This window comes from Helianthus annuus, chromosome 7 (assembly GCF_002127325.2).
Source record: "Helianthus annuus cultivar XRQ/B chromosome 7, HanXRQr2.0-SUNRISE, whole genome shotgun sequence".
In the NCBI taxonomy this organism is placed as follows: Eukaryota; Viridiplantae; Streptophyta; class Magnoliopsida; order Asterales; family Asteraceae; genus Helianthus; species Helianthus annuus.
In genome coordinates, this window is record NC_035439.2 from 32,820,253 (window position 1) to 32,833,920 (window position 13,668).

Here is a 13,668-nt window from a genome sequence, read left to right on the forward strand (position 1 = left end):
CGGATCTGTGCAATCTTATCTGTGGTTTCCTGGACCACATCAGGACCAACCAACTGTCTATCACCTGCGTCAGACCAACAAAGCGGTGATCTGCACTTGCGCTCATATAGAGCTTCAAATGGCGCGGCACCAATACTGGTGTGGTAGCTGTTGTTGTATGAAAATTCGACCAGTGGCAAATGCTTATCCCAGCTACCGCCCAAATCCATAACACACGCTCTCAGCATGTCTTCCAAAGTCTGCATCGTCCGTTCGCTTTGACTGTCGGTCTGCGGGTGAAATGCGGTGCTCATATTTAATTGCGAGCCAAAAGCTTCTTGGAAGGATTGCCAAATCCTTGATACGAACCTTCCGTCTCTGTCGGAAATGATTGAGAGAGGTACTCCATGGCGTGTAACAATTTCTCTCATGTAAATTTCAGCTAATTCGCTCGTGTTATCCCTCTCCCTGATAGGTAAGAAGTGTGCAGACTTTGTTAATTGGTCCACTATTACCCAAATTATGTCATGACCCTTTGGCGTTCTTGGCAACTTTGTAATAAAATCCATTGAGATTTGTTCCTATTTCCATTTAGGAATCTCAGGTTGTTGTAAAAGTCCCGAAGGCTTCTGGTATTCAGCTTTAACTTTGGCGCACGTTAAACACTTGCTCACGTAAACAGCAACGTCGCCTTTCATCCTAGGCCACCAATAGTAATCTTTAAGATCCTGGTACATCTTATCCGCTCCTGGATGGATAGAGTACCGTGATTTGTGTGCCTCATCACAAATAACTTTTCTCAGATCACCGAACAAAGGAACCCAAACCCTTTTCATGAAACATAATGTTCCTTCTTCGTTTGGCACTAATTGCTTCTCCATCCCATAGAGATATTCTTCTTCAATGTTTCCTTCCTTAAGTGCTTCTTTCTGCGCGGCTCGAATGCGCAAGGAAAGATCGGTTTGGATAACCATCTCTAAAGCCCTAACCCTTATGGGCTTGATCCTCTCCTTTCGACTTAAGGCATCGGCGACCACATTCGCCTTCCCTGGATGATACTTTATCTCGCAGTCGTAATCATTTAACAACTCCACCCATCGTCTTTGTCTCATATTCAACTCCTTCTGATTAAATATGTGTTGTAGGCTCTTATGATCTGTGAAGATCGTACACTTCGTACCATAAAGGTAGTGTCTCCAGATCTTTAAAGCAAAAACCACTGCGCCGAGTTCCAAATCATGTGTGGTATAGTTCTTTTCGTGCACTTTCAGTTGACGTGATGCGTAAGCAATAACCTTTTGGCGTTGCATCAACACGCAACCCAATCCTTGACGCTAAGCGTCGCAGTATACCACAAAATCATCTGTACCTTCTGGTAGTGCTAAGATTGGCGCATTGCAGAGCTTATCCTTCAATATCTGGAACGCTTCTTCCTGTTTGATTCCCCAATCAAACTTCTTATCTTTCTGCGTGAGGAGCGTCAATGGTTGAGCGATTTTTAAGAAATCCTCAATGAATCTCCGATAATAGCCAGCCAAACCCAAGAATTGCCGAATCTCGGTTGGCGTCTTTGGCGTTTCCCAATTCTTAATCGCTTCGATCTTGGTGGGATCCACGTGGATTCCATCTCCATTCACCACGTGTCCAAGGAACTGGACTTCACGTAGCCAAAACTCGCACTTAGAGAACTTGGCGTACAACTGTTCTTTCTTCAGTAACTCCAAAATGGCTCTTAAATGCTGCTCGTGCTCAGCCTTCGTCTTTGAATAAATCAAGATGTCATCGATGAACACAATCACGAACTTATCCAAATACGACTTGCAAACTCTATTCATCAAATCCATGAACACTGCAGGTGCGTTTGTTAACCCAAACGGCATAACTAGGAACTCGTAGTGTCCAGAATGAGTTCTGAAGGCTGTCTTCGGGATACTCTCCTCTTGTATCCTTAACTGATGGTATCCAGATCGAAGATCGATCTTTGAATAAAAGCTTGAGCCTTGCAGTTGGTCAAACAGATCATCAATCCTTGGCAGAGGGTATCTATTCTTGATCGTCAGTTTGTTCAACTCCCGGGAGTCAATACACATACGGAAACTACCGTCCTTCTTCTTGACAAACAAAACTGGAGCTTCCCAAGGCGAGAAGCTTGGTTGGATAAATCCCTTGTCTAACAACTCTTGAAGTTGTGTCGACAGCTCTTGCATCTCAGACGGAGCAAGTTTATAGGGTGCCTTAGCCACAGGCGCGGCACCTGGAACTAAGTCGATGCGAAACTCTACTTGCCTCTGAGGCGGCAGTCCATGCAAGACTTCTAGGAAGACTTCTGGATATTCCCTCACGACAGGGATGTCTTCGATTATCGGCTTAGCAGCTTTCTTATCTACAATGTGTGCCAGGAAGGCAGCACATCCCTTCTGCAAACACATCACGCTTCTCTCCGTGAACCACAATTGTTTCACCATCTTCGGTTGGGATACGAACAACCTTTTCATGACAAACTATCTCAGCCTTGTTGCCTGATAACCAATCCCTTCCTACCACCACGTCGAAGCTTCCCAACTGGACTGGTAGTAGATCCAGAGCAAACTCACGCTCTCCCAATTCGATCTCACAGCCTCTGACAACTTTATTGGCTTCTACCAACTTTCCATTAGCCAATTCGATTGAGTACGGAATATCTAACTTACTAGCTGCTAACCCAAGCATAATCTTAAACTCTAATGATACAAAGCTATAATCGGCACCAATATCAAATAAAACGGATGCATAGCGTTGGTTTACAGGGAACGTACCAGTAACGACATTGGGGTCCTGGTGCGCTTCCCTTGCTTCGATATCGAACACTCTTCCCCGGGTTTGGTTCAACTCTGGGCAGTTCCTCTTGTAGTGCTCAATGTCACCACAGTTAAAGCATCCTGGTCTTTGCCCGTTTCCTCCACCATTCCCAGCTTGATTATTATTGTTTCGGTTCGCATTTCCAACTTGATTCGCATTGTTGCCACGATTTCCATTCCCTCCTTTGTTTCCTTGTGGGCGATTTCCATTTCCACCCCGGTTATTGTTTCTATTCCCAAATCCTACTTGGCCTCCCCGGCTAGCGATATCCCAACAAGAATCCTTCGAGTGACCAGTTTTCCCACATGCTTCACATACTTTTAAACCACATCGGCCTGAGTGGTGACGCTGACAGGTGTTGCATTTGGGATGGGTACCCATATATCCCTTTCCTTTCCTTCCAGTACCAGCTGTAGCATGAGCTGGCGTGCTTGACTCTCCTTTCTTAACAATTCCACTAGTGCCTTGTTTGAAGTTCGAGAACTTTCTTTTGTTACCCCCGGACGACTCGACGAGAGTCTCCTTTTTCTTTGGCTCAACCTCAGAAAACTTGTTTAGGCGGATAGCCTCCTCAGTGAGAGCTACGCTCAGATCGACCGCCTCAGTGATTGTGGCCGTCTTTGAAGAGGTCACCATACTTATGATTTGAGGAGCTAAACCCCAAATGAAGCGCTCAATTCGCTTGAATTCTGGTGTGACCATATAAGGTATCACATGAGATAAGTCATGAAACCTTTGAACATACTCTGCGATTTTCGGACCTTCCATCTTCAGGTGCCAAAATTCAGTTTCTAACTTTTGAATTTCTGCACGAGAGCAATACTTTCGGCGCATGAGCTCTTTCAGCTCGTTCCATGTCATTGCGTATGCAGCGGCTTCACCAAGGGTTTGAACTTGTAAATTCCACCATGACAGGGCTCCGTCCAAGAATAGCCCAGAAATGTAAGTAACTTGCTGGTCTGGAGTGCATTTGCTCATGCGGAGAACTGACTCTGTCTTCTCGGCCCAACGAACAAAAGCAACAGCACCTCCGGTGCCATCAAAGTTGACCGGCTTGCAGTCTAGGAACTGCTTGTAGGTGCACCCTGCACATACGTTACAACATATGAATGGCATCAGCATCCTTGATAGAGATATCCAATTGTATCATGGTATGTCTTAACTACTTAGCATTACCATGAGGCGGATTGTTGTTGCCAGTATTGCCAGAATTACTTCCACTAGTTCCTCCTTGAGAGGCGGCGTACTGTGCGATGGCGGCGGCGATGACCTGCTGAAGTTCTGCCTCGTTGGTAGGCATTTGTGTTTGACGTCTCGGCGGCATCTTCTAGAAGATGGTTCACGTTGGCCAGGTCATAGTAAGTAGGGTGTACGTAAGTATACAACAATATCAACACATAACATCTCATGTTATAAATAAATCACCCATATCGATAGCCTCTGTAATGGCTGAGGGCTTCGAGGTAGTAACCATGTCCCTGATCTGGTGTGCAAGTCCCCAAATGAATCGTTCAATCCTTTTGAACTCCGGTTTGACTAAGTAGGGGACGACCCTAGACCAGTCGTGAGTTTGCTGGACGTATTCAGGAATCTCTGGTCCGTCCATTTTCAATTCCAGAACTCCACCTCAAGCTTCTGGATTCCAGCCCTAGAATTGTATTTCTTCTCCATCATTCCTTTGAGCTCGTCCCAGCTCAGTGCATAAGCAGCATCTGTGCCAAGGGTCTGAACCTGAAGGTTCCATCATGAGAATGTGTCATCTAGAAATAACCCCGAGGTATAGGGAACACTCTGTTGGGGTGAACTGTTACTCATTCTTAGAATGGAGTCAATCTTGTCGGACCAACGAACAAATGCAACGGCACCTCCTGTTCCGTCAAAGTGCAAAGGCTTGTAGTTCAGGAATTGCTTATAGGTGCAGCCAGTTGGAGGGTTATTTCCAGTAATGCCATCGCTGTGCTTAGAGCGGAGGGCTTCATGTCGTGCATTTGCCTGTGAGATGCGTTCTTGCAGCTCGGCTTCTGTCCTTGGCAGTGTACTGGTGTCTATGACACGTATGGGTGGCATTCTCTTCTGTCGAAGTGGTATGAAGCGGGCTAGACAACATTTCAATTGTCTATGAGATACATAGCACCATAAGCCATCATGTAGTCACCCAATTTTACACGTAAATATACTCAATGTATGAGTGGGGAAATAAATTTCTGAGCCTTCAAATAGACTTGCCAATTTGGCTTGTTGCTTGTAATAGAATGAACTCGAGGCCACATCGCCTTGGTCATTCGTGTTTTAGTTATTTCCTGCTACATTGGTTTTCATTAGCTTGACCCACAGAGTCCACCAGGATTTCTATGCACTACAAGTCGTTATTACGTGGGCGCCCGTAATAATAAATTGTCTTGCACAGTTACCCCAATTTTCTCTCGTCCAAGCAGATGCATCGGCATGAACATGGTCATGCTCCAATGCGGGGTCGGGAGCAACGCCTGGCTCAGGGGCCACAGCCGGCTCCGGATCAACAAACTCCATCTCAAAATCAGCTGGATCAACAAACATAGGGTCGATAGGGACTACAGAATCCTCCAAGGGCTGGTCTAAGTGTATGAACTCCATGTCATGGTCTGGATCAAAACCATGTGAAAAAAAACGGGATCATTCTCAATATCGTGATCAACTCAAAGCTGTGTGCGGGAACTGGTGCAGCTGATGACGTCATATCAGGGTCGGCGTCGTGTGAGTGATGTTGCACTCCCTGTGTATGCAAAGATGCGGACGCCACAGACTCAAATGGGTCTGGGACAGGTGGATGGGCATGAGCCTCTTCTTGCAGGAGCGTCAGCAAGCAGCAGGCTATCACTAGCAGCAATATGGCCTCGCCCTCAAATGGGTCCTCCTCTAATAGATCGTTATCGTCGTCAGAGACCACGTCGGGGGGGGGGGGGGCATATCAACAACGGGATAAGCGACAAGGGGCACAGGGATCACCGCGAGTGGCAAATTCCCAACAAGATGGCCATCAGTAGGCTCTGCTACGACATCAGGCAGCGCAAAGGGCTGAAAGTGATCATCGTCTGTGCCGGTAGTATCGGAAATGTACACCTCGTGCTCCGATGAAACTATGTCGTCTGATACTATGGCCATGGGATTCATAGTGTCCATCTTTCTAGTACATGATGAAGGCATAACGTTTGTAACACAAACACATATAGGCACAAATAATCAGTCATATAGTCAGATAAACATATTAGTCACCAACTAAGCAATCAAATAGTTCTCCTAGTCCCACTAGCCTCCCAGCCTCCCAGACTGATCTTCCTAGTCCCACTAGCCTCCCAGCCTCCCAGACTGCTCTTCCTAGTCCCACTAGCCTCCCAGACTGCTCTTCCTAGTCCCACTAGACAACTACCTCGGCCTCCCAGACCGAGCCTCGGCCTCCCAGACCGAGCCTCAGCCTCCCAGACTGAGCCTATAACTAATAAATAAAATGTGCTCAACGTTTGTAAAAATATTTTGGATCTGGACTTAAGTGGTATGCAGTGTAAAAATGTTTTCGTGAGAGCCCTAGTGATCATAGTCTAGACTCGAGAAAGAATCCTAGTTCGCTATGATCAGAGCTCTGATACCAAGTTGTCACACCCTGGCTTTGCGGAAGCGTGGTTAATTTGGTGTGACTTCTTAATACCATAGCTTAATCATAACAAAGCTATATGAAAATAAAACCATGCAAGATCATCCATTGAATTAAGTTTGAAAAGTGAAATACCACAACGTTGTCTTAATGCGTTGACACATGCAACGGAAATTACAATCTAACGACATAAAAACATTGTTCAGTAGACACAAACATCAACATGAAATATACGCAGTTTAAGGACTGTGACTCGTCCAGGTAAAAGTCACATCCCCTAAACTTGGGTGACCTCATAACTCTTATGCAGCGGGAAAACGTAGCATACCGTGCCAGAATCCTTAGTTCCCTGAAATACATGTAAGTTGGAAAAATCAACAAAAAATGTTGAGCGAGTTCATGTGTAAGTGAGTATGTAAAACCTTTGTAAGTATAAAATCCTGGTATGTAGCAATAAGGAAAAAGAGATCAAATAATGTGTAGCTAATACATTAATAAGTGAAATGGCCTAGGAAGCACACAAACCTGTAACGCGAATTTCATACCGGTCCTTCCGGCGGAACGACATAGTCACCACATGCAGCCACACGCTGGCTCATGTGTGGGGCTCGCAACACCCGATAGATCTATCACTCATGCCTCTCGGTCCTTATACAAGGATTAATGGTCTTATGATAATAGCCTACCCATTCACATGATCTAGGTAATAACCCTCCTTACGCTATCCATACCATGTAAAAAGTACTTGTAATCATAGTAACATGTATTTCATCCCCGCAGTTTAGAAAACTGAAAACAGTAAAGAGAAAAGGGGGACATGAACTCATAGTGGTGCGTCTCTAACAAGAAAAATCTCCTGGTCAATCTGCTGTGCGACGATCTACACGTACTAATTTCTATTAGACGGACGGCCGTGCCTTAGCTTAAGGTTTAATGTCTTTGGGAAATAGTTAGACAACTATTTCGTAATTACACTTTGCAAATATTTGGTGAATATTTTCCTTCCCAAAGATGGGGACTTTAATACATGTGTGTTCGTGAATTTTCGTAATATATTATTAAGTCTCACTTAAAATATATTTTAATCCTTTCTCCAAAATATAAATATTTTTCCCAAAAATATTATATTTTATTACATATAATTTTTCCCAATATAATACCTTTGTCAAAATACGCGTTCACTAGTATTTTTCCGAAAATGCGTAAGTTACGTTTAAGGATCGGGTGGTATTAATTATACCGTTGTAACTTAATGTTTATTGTGAAGGCGTTCGTATTATTTTGGAATCGTTAGTATTTGGTAATATTATTTTTACCCTAAAAATAATATTTACGTAGTTCACAAAATAATCACAAAAATTTACACAAGTGTTGTTATGAAAAATATATGCTAAATATATTTATCAAGTTTTATTTTGTGAAAATCCCACCTCCGACTCTTGCTTATATTGTAATAAAAATCGTGGTGAAATTTATATTTTGAAAACAAGTAAAAAAAGAAAATATCTCCATAACACTTGTGATAAAATATTTCCAAGTGTTAGATTTTTGGAAAAATTTCGCCAGAGTTTCCCCTGTAACTGGAGGTGGCCACGCTTTCAAGCGTATCATTTTCTTTTAAAATTCAAATCAACAATGTTCCCAACATTAACAAACAAAATTTCAACATTAAACTAGTCAAAATAGATATAAATCGCAAAAATACATGAACTTGTGGTTTGCGTAAAATATGAGCAATTTCCCCATATTTTTAGTAGACCTTTTTATAAATGAACTCGGTTTCTTGTGAATCTCGTTTTTAAAGAAAATACATTTCCACAACTTCTTGTCAAAAATTACAAAAATAATTCTTTTGTCAAAACTTTGTGTTACACAAGTGTCTACACACTTGTGTGTTCATAAAAATCACCTTTGTTTAGGAAAGATCCGGCTTTAAAAATATGATTTCTTTTGACACTTGGTCCTTCGAAAATACCACTTGTAGATCTTTAGATCTACTAGTTTAGAACTCCATTTCATAAGAAAAATTGTTTTTACACAAGTTCATGTTTATGTTGGAAAGGGTTCGTCATCTAGAAACTTTACGACTAAACATAAGGCTAGTTCATGTTTCGTGAACATGATCTAGCGGGGTTTGATGACGATCCATTCCCATACTAGCGATCAACAACAATCAATAATCATAATAAAACTAGATTTATAAGTTTTACACTATTATTTACTTATTAACCACTTTGTTTATTTATTTTTTTTTGTAGACTTTAAACTTGATCTCTAGTGTTTATGATTTTTGCCCGTTAAATCTTTTATTAACCACTTTAAAATACATCAAGAAGGCGTTTGGAATCATTTACTACTAGCTCGAGGCTAGGGAAGAAACTAGTCGAAAAACGAGTGGTTAAAAGCAATGTAGTGAGGTCCCTTGCAATCCGTGAGCATCGGGCTTCCTCGTACGCGATCCCTCACACTTGTAGATGTATAGAATGGCTTGTATGAAAGTTGGAAGGTGAGTGGGTGATGCTTCTTGGTCTCGGCCGTGAGTGTGTCAAAGAGAGGGAAAGGAATTGATTTTCTAAGTGAGGTGTGTGAAGGTGATAATTATCCTAAAGGTTTATTTATAAACCATCCATTGTTATTAACCAATGGGGTCTATGTCATCTAGATATATGACATATTGATTAAATTAATCATTCAAGGACAAAGTGTGTCCCCTTGCTAACCGAGTTCGGTTACTATGGGGAGGGCTTTTTGGTTCAATTCCAACTAAATGTACAAGTATTAGTTAGTTAGTATTAGGAGGTTAAACCGGTTACAAGTGTGTTGTAAGTTATAACGGGTGTTAGGGTACTCGGGGACCCTAACTGGCTCAGAAAAGGAAGAATAGTGTCAATGTCAATATTTTTGTGTTTCGGGTAAAGTCCGGTTGTTCGGTTGAATATTAATCCGTTAAAGTGCTAAATAAATATTTAAAGTGTCGTTAATATTATTTTAGTGACACAATTTATTCCGGACACTTTGGAAAGTGTCTAGTAATATTTTTCTCAAGTTTTGGCACTTTACTAGTTTAGCTTAATGCTGAATTGTTAATTAAAGTGCTGAATTTTGTACTTAGAGTACGTTTTTGGCACATCCGATCATTGTAACTTATTCCTAGAGACGCAGTTCTACAACCCTTGTATCCCTACACTCACTATTGGTGTAGTAAAATATTTCTGGCTCATACAGGCCTTAGAGGCAGTATCTGCCTGATGCTGGCTTTATCAGCATGTTCAATAGGTTATCCGTTCATAGTGCTACTGTGCTTTTGTGCATCATGTTTGTCACTAAGGTTCAGCATGTAAATAATGTAGTGACAGTAAATAGAGTATGATGCAAGTATGTTCATGTATCAACATTCAAGTAGCAGTTTATCCATAAGTTCAAGTAAGCACAGTAATTAAGTAGTAATTAAGTAGTAATTAATTATTAATTAAGTCGTACGGATACCTGGTTTAGTGAGAGTTGTCACATCTCTAAACTAAACAAACATCTAATCGAATGACCAAAATTACATCTTACCTCACAATCATTTCCTTTGAATCCATCCGACTTCTAGTAGCGATGAGGTTTGAAGAAGCCCAATTACATGATGAATAGTTGTGGATGACTAAGAATGGAAGAAACGGCATAGCTTACTGTAAGAAAAAGGCAAGGTGTGGACTATGGAGTAGATTTCATGATAAGGAATCGATTTAGGGCTGGCAGAATCGATTTAGCCCTGAAAGGGCGGGTAGATATGGCAAGACGTGTGGAGGTGAAGCCTGTGGATACAAAGGTATAGGAGGCGTAGGGTTTCGCGAAGACGCGTGTATCAACCGTCTGCAAACCGCCCTTATTAACCAATGAACACAATCTACGATTTCAAGCTCTATTCATTTAGGTTGGTTTATTAATAGAAATTTATTAATGTTATGAGTGTATAAACCAAAAAAAAATAATAATAATAATATAAATGTTTGTATGTAAGAAAAAGATAAAAATAGAAGAATTCAGACATGAAGAGTTTTTAGAAGATAATCAAAATCTTGAGAAAAATATAATTTCTTTTATTAAATTACATAGAGCAATAAAATGCTAATGTGAATACTCTAATTATAATCTTTTACTTTATTTTCAAGAGAATAAGATACATTTATATATTCTTGCTTTCTAATAACATCTGTTTGATAATTTTATTCAAATAATATAGATTTGATGGAATATATTTCTTCTCCCTTTAAAAAGGCTATATGCTTTTGGTTTTTCAGATGATATGAATACCTTATGCCTTTTCGTTTATAAAATTTTAATAGGAGTATCAAAATTTAATGTTACGTACACGATTAATCAGGGCCAGCTCAATGTTTGTGGAGACATAAATCGAAATGAAAATATAAACCATTTTTATTTATTTCTTATAAAAAGGGGCATAGCTAGCAGTGTTTTCACCCTATATGCATTGTGTGTGTAATGTAAAAAAATTGGAATTTTAAACAATTAAAAATGCTAACAGAATAAACACATTGCAAGTAACAGTACCTCTTGTGAATGCTCATCAGAGATCATTTGTGCTTTTTAATTTAGGATACCTTAGTAGCAACTACATTGGAATCACACCTAACATATATAATTGAAGACTTGAACCAGACTCATTCCCATTTGCCTCCTATCGTACATAGGTGTTCAAAATCCAAAAAAAAAAAAAAAAAAAAAAAAAAAAAAAAAAAAAAAAAAAAAAAAAACCTTTATTTGAACATACTATTAAAAATTTGGTTTAACAAAGAACAATAACAGAGAAACAAACAATCAAACAAATATGACTAGCTCATTATCAGAAGAATTAAGCCTATAAATAAAGGGGATGCAAGATTGTGTGATATACCTTGATTCAGCGAAAACCTTAACCTTGTAATTTTTTAGATTGGTGGATGCAAGACTGGTGGCTAGTGGCTGAAAGCTGGTAGCTGGAAACTATTAGCTGGTAGTTGTAGTTAGTAGCTGTATTTTAATTGTAGGTGACTCACAAACACAATTAAATTAAACCATGTGAGATAGGGATGAGAATGGTACTCATTCGGTAGCGAACCGGTACCGGTACTTACGGTACCTGTGTTTTACTCGTAAGTACCGGTACTGAAAAACAGGGTAAAGTACCGATACCTGGTACCAAATACTTATCACTCTAGCGGGATGCATGATGCTTTTGTTGTATCAATTACATGTATAAAAAAAATTTAATATTGGATGACCTTCACATATTTTACCACTTAGTTTGTCAAACATCTCTATTATATAAAAGAAATCGGAATACATTATTATTACTTATATTAGTTTGCAACAATTAGCTACAATAACGTTTTCTTTTATTTTTATTTTTATTTTTTTAAATAGGTAATTAAATAGAATCGTTAAAAATTCAAAATAGAGTAATTTTTGTATAGTTGTGACAAAATGTAGCGATTTTCACCAAACAATAATCGCTCTTGTTATTGATATTACTCGATTCGATACAAGAATATAGTTATTTCAAAGTAAATTAAGGTTTTCTTTATATGTAAAACATGTGTCGATATCCATTTGGGCTGCGTACCGTGCTCAAGCGAATCGATGGTGTCTCGACAACATCGGTTCCGATGACGGTGGTAATTTGTATCTCTTTCGATTGCTATACTGAGTCCTTGTATCGTAACATTATTGAACTCACCGAATCGATATCGATCAAAACCGTCACAAAGCTTGAAATATCCACTAATTGTAACAAATCAAGCACTACGAAATAAATATTCCTTTTAATTGGTCATGATATTTGACGTATTTGGTCAAACTACTTCACGAAAAATATAAAAGTTCTTGGTCCAAGCTTTGTCGATCGTATATTAAATCTTTTGGTATATTTATTCATCACAAGTTTATAAGCAAAGTAGGAGTTATCCACCTATAGTTACTTTACAAGATGCCGATATCGTTATATTCATATGCACAAAAATGAAATAGAAGTAATATGTGGATTTATTCTGAAGAAAGTTATAAAGAAAAATGACAGGTAGTTAATAGACTATTGATATTTAGAATATAAAAACTTGTGAAAGGCAATGAGATAACAAATAGTCTCGGGACAGAAAATGGTATAACCAGTGTTGTAAAAGTCGGATTACTCGGCCGAGACTCGGTCCTCAGACCCCCTCCGAGGCGACTTCCTCCTATGCGGTCTCAATTAGTCGGCCTCGGGATTACTCGGGAGTACTCGGTGCCTAGTCGGCGCCTAGTCGGACGTACTCGGCCTAGTCGGTCTAGGCGGTCAACGTGGTTTATTGACTTTTAATCGGTCAAACTCGGTCAAAATCGGCATACTCGGCCTTGTACTCGGACTACTCGGCCTTGTACTCAGACTAGTCGGACTTGTATTCAGAATATTTGAACTTTAAACATGTTTCATTTTAAATTATAGAGTAAACTGCTAAAATCGTCCCTGTGGTTTGACTCAAATTGCTAGATCAGTCCAAAATCAACTTTTTTTGCTAAAACAGTCCCTGAGCCTAGTTTCTGTTGCTATTTCAGTCCAATAAATTAACACCGTTAGAACATCCGTTAATGAATGGGTAAAACTGCTAAATTCGTCCCTGGGGTTTGATTCAAGTTGCTAGATCAGTCCAAAATCAAGTTTTTTGAATTTGTTAATTATAAACTTATTTAGGTATATAATATTTCTAGACTTGCATTAATTTTTTGAATTTGTTAATTATAAACTTATTTAGATTATAAACTTATTTAGGTATATAATTTTTCTAGACTTGCATTAATTTTTTGAATTTGTTAATTATAAACTTATTTAGATTATAAACTTATTTAGGTATATAAATCATTAATATCACAAGAGAAAAAAAATCCTTTTGTTAGTTATTTTGAAAAATTATTTGTTAGTTATTTTGATTATTATTATTATTATTATTATTATTATTATTATTATTATTATTATTATCATTAAATGTTTACTAATTATATACTTAAGTATTTAAATAAGATAATACTTAATTTAATTTAAATAAAATTAGTTTTAAAAATATAAATGTATCTTTTTTGAAGAGCGTAATTTAACCGGCCCAGACTTAAATACTGATTTTATTTTGATGTTGTTGTTGTTACCATGTAAATATTTAGTATTTATTTAAGGATTTAAATAAGACAACAGTTAATTTAAACAATAT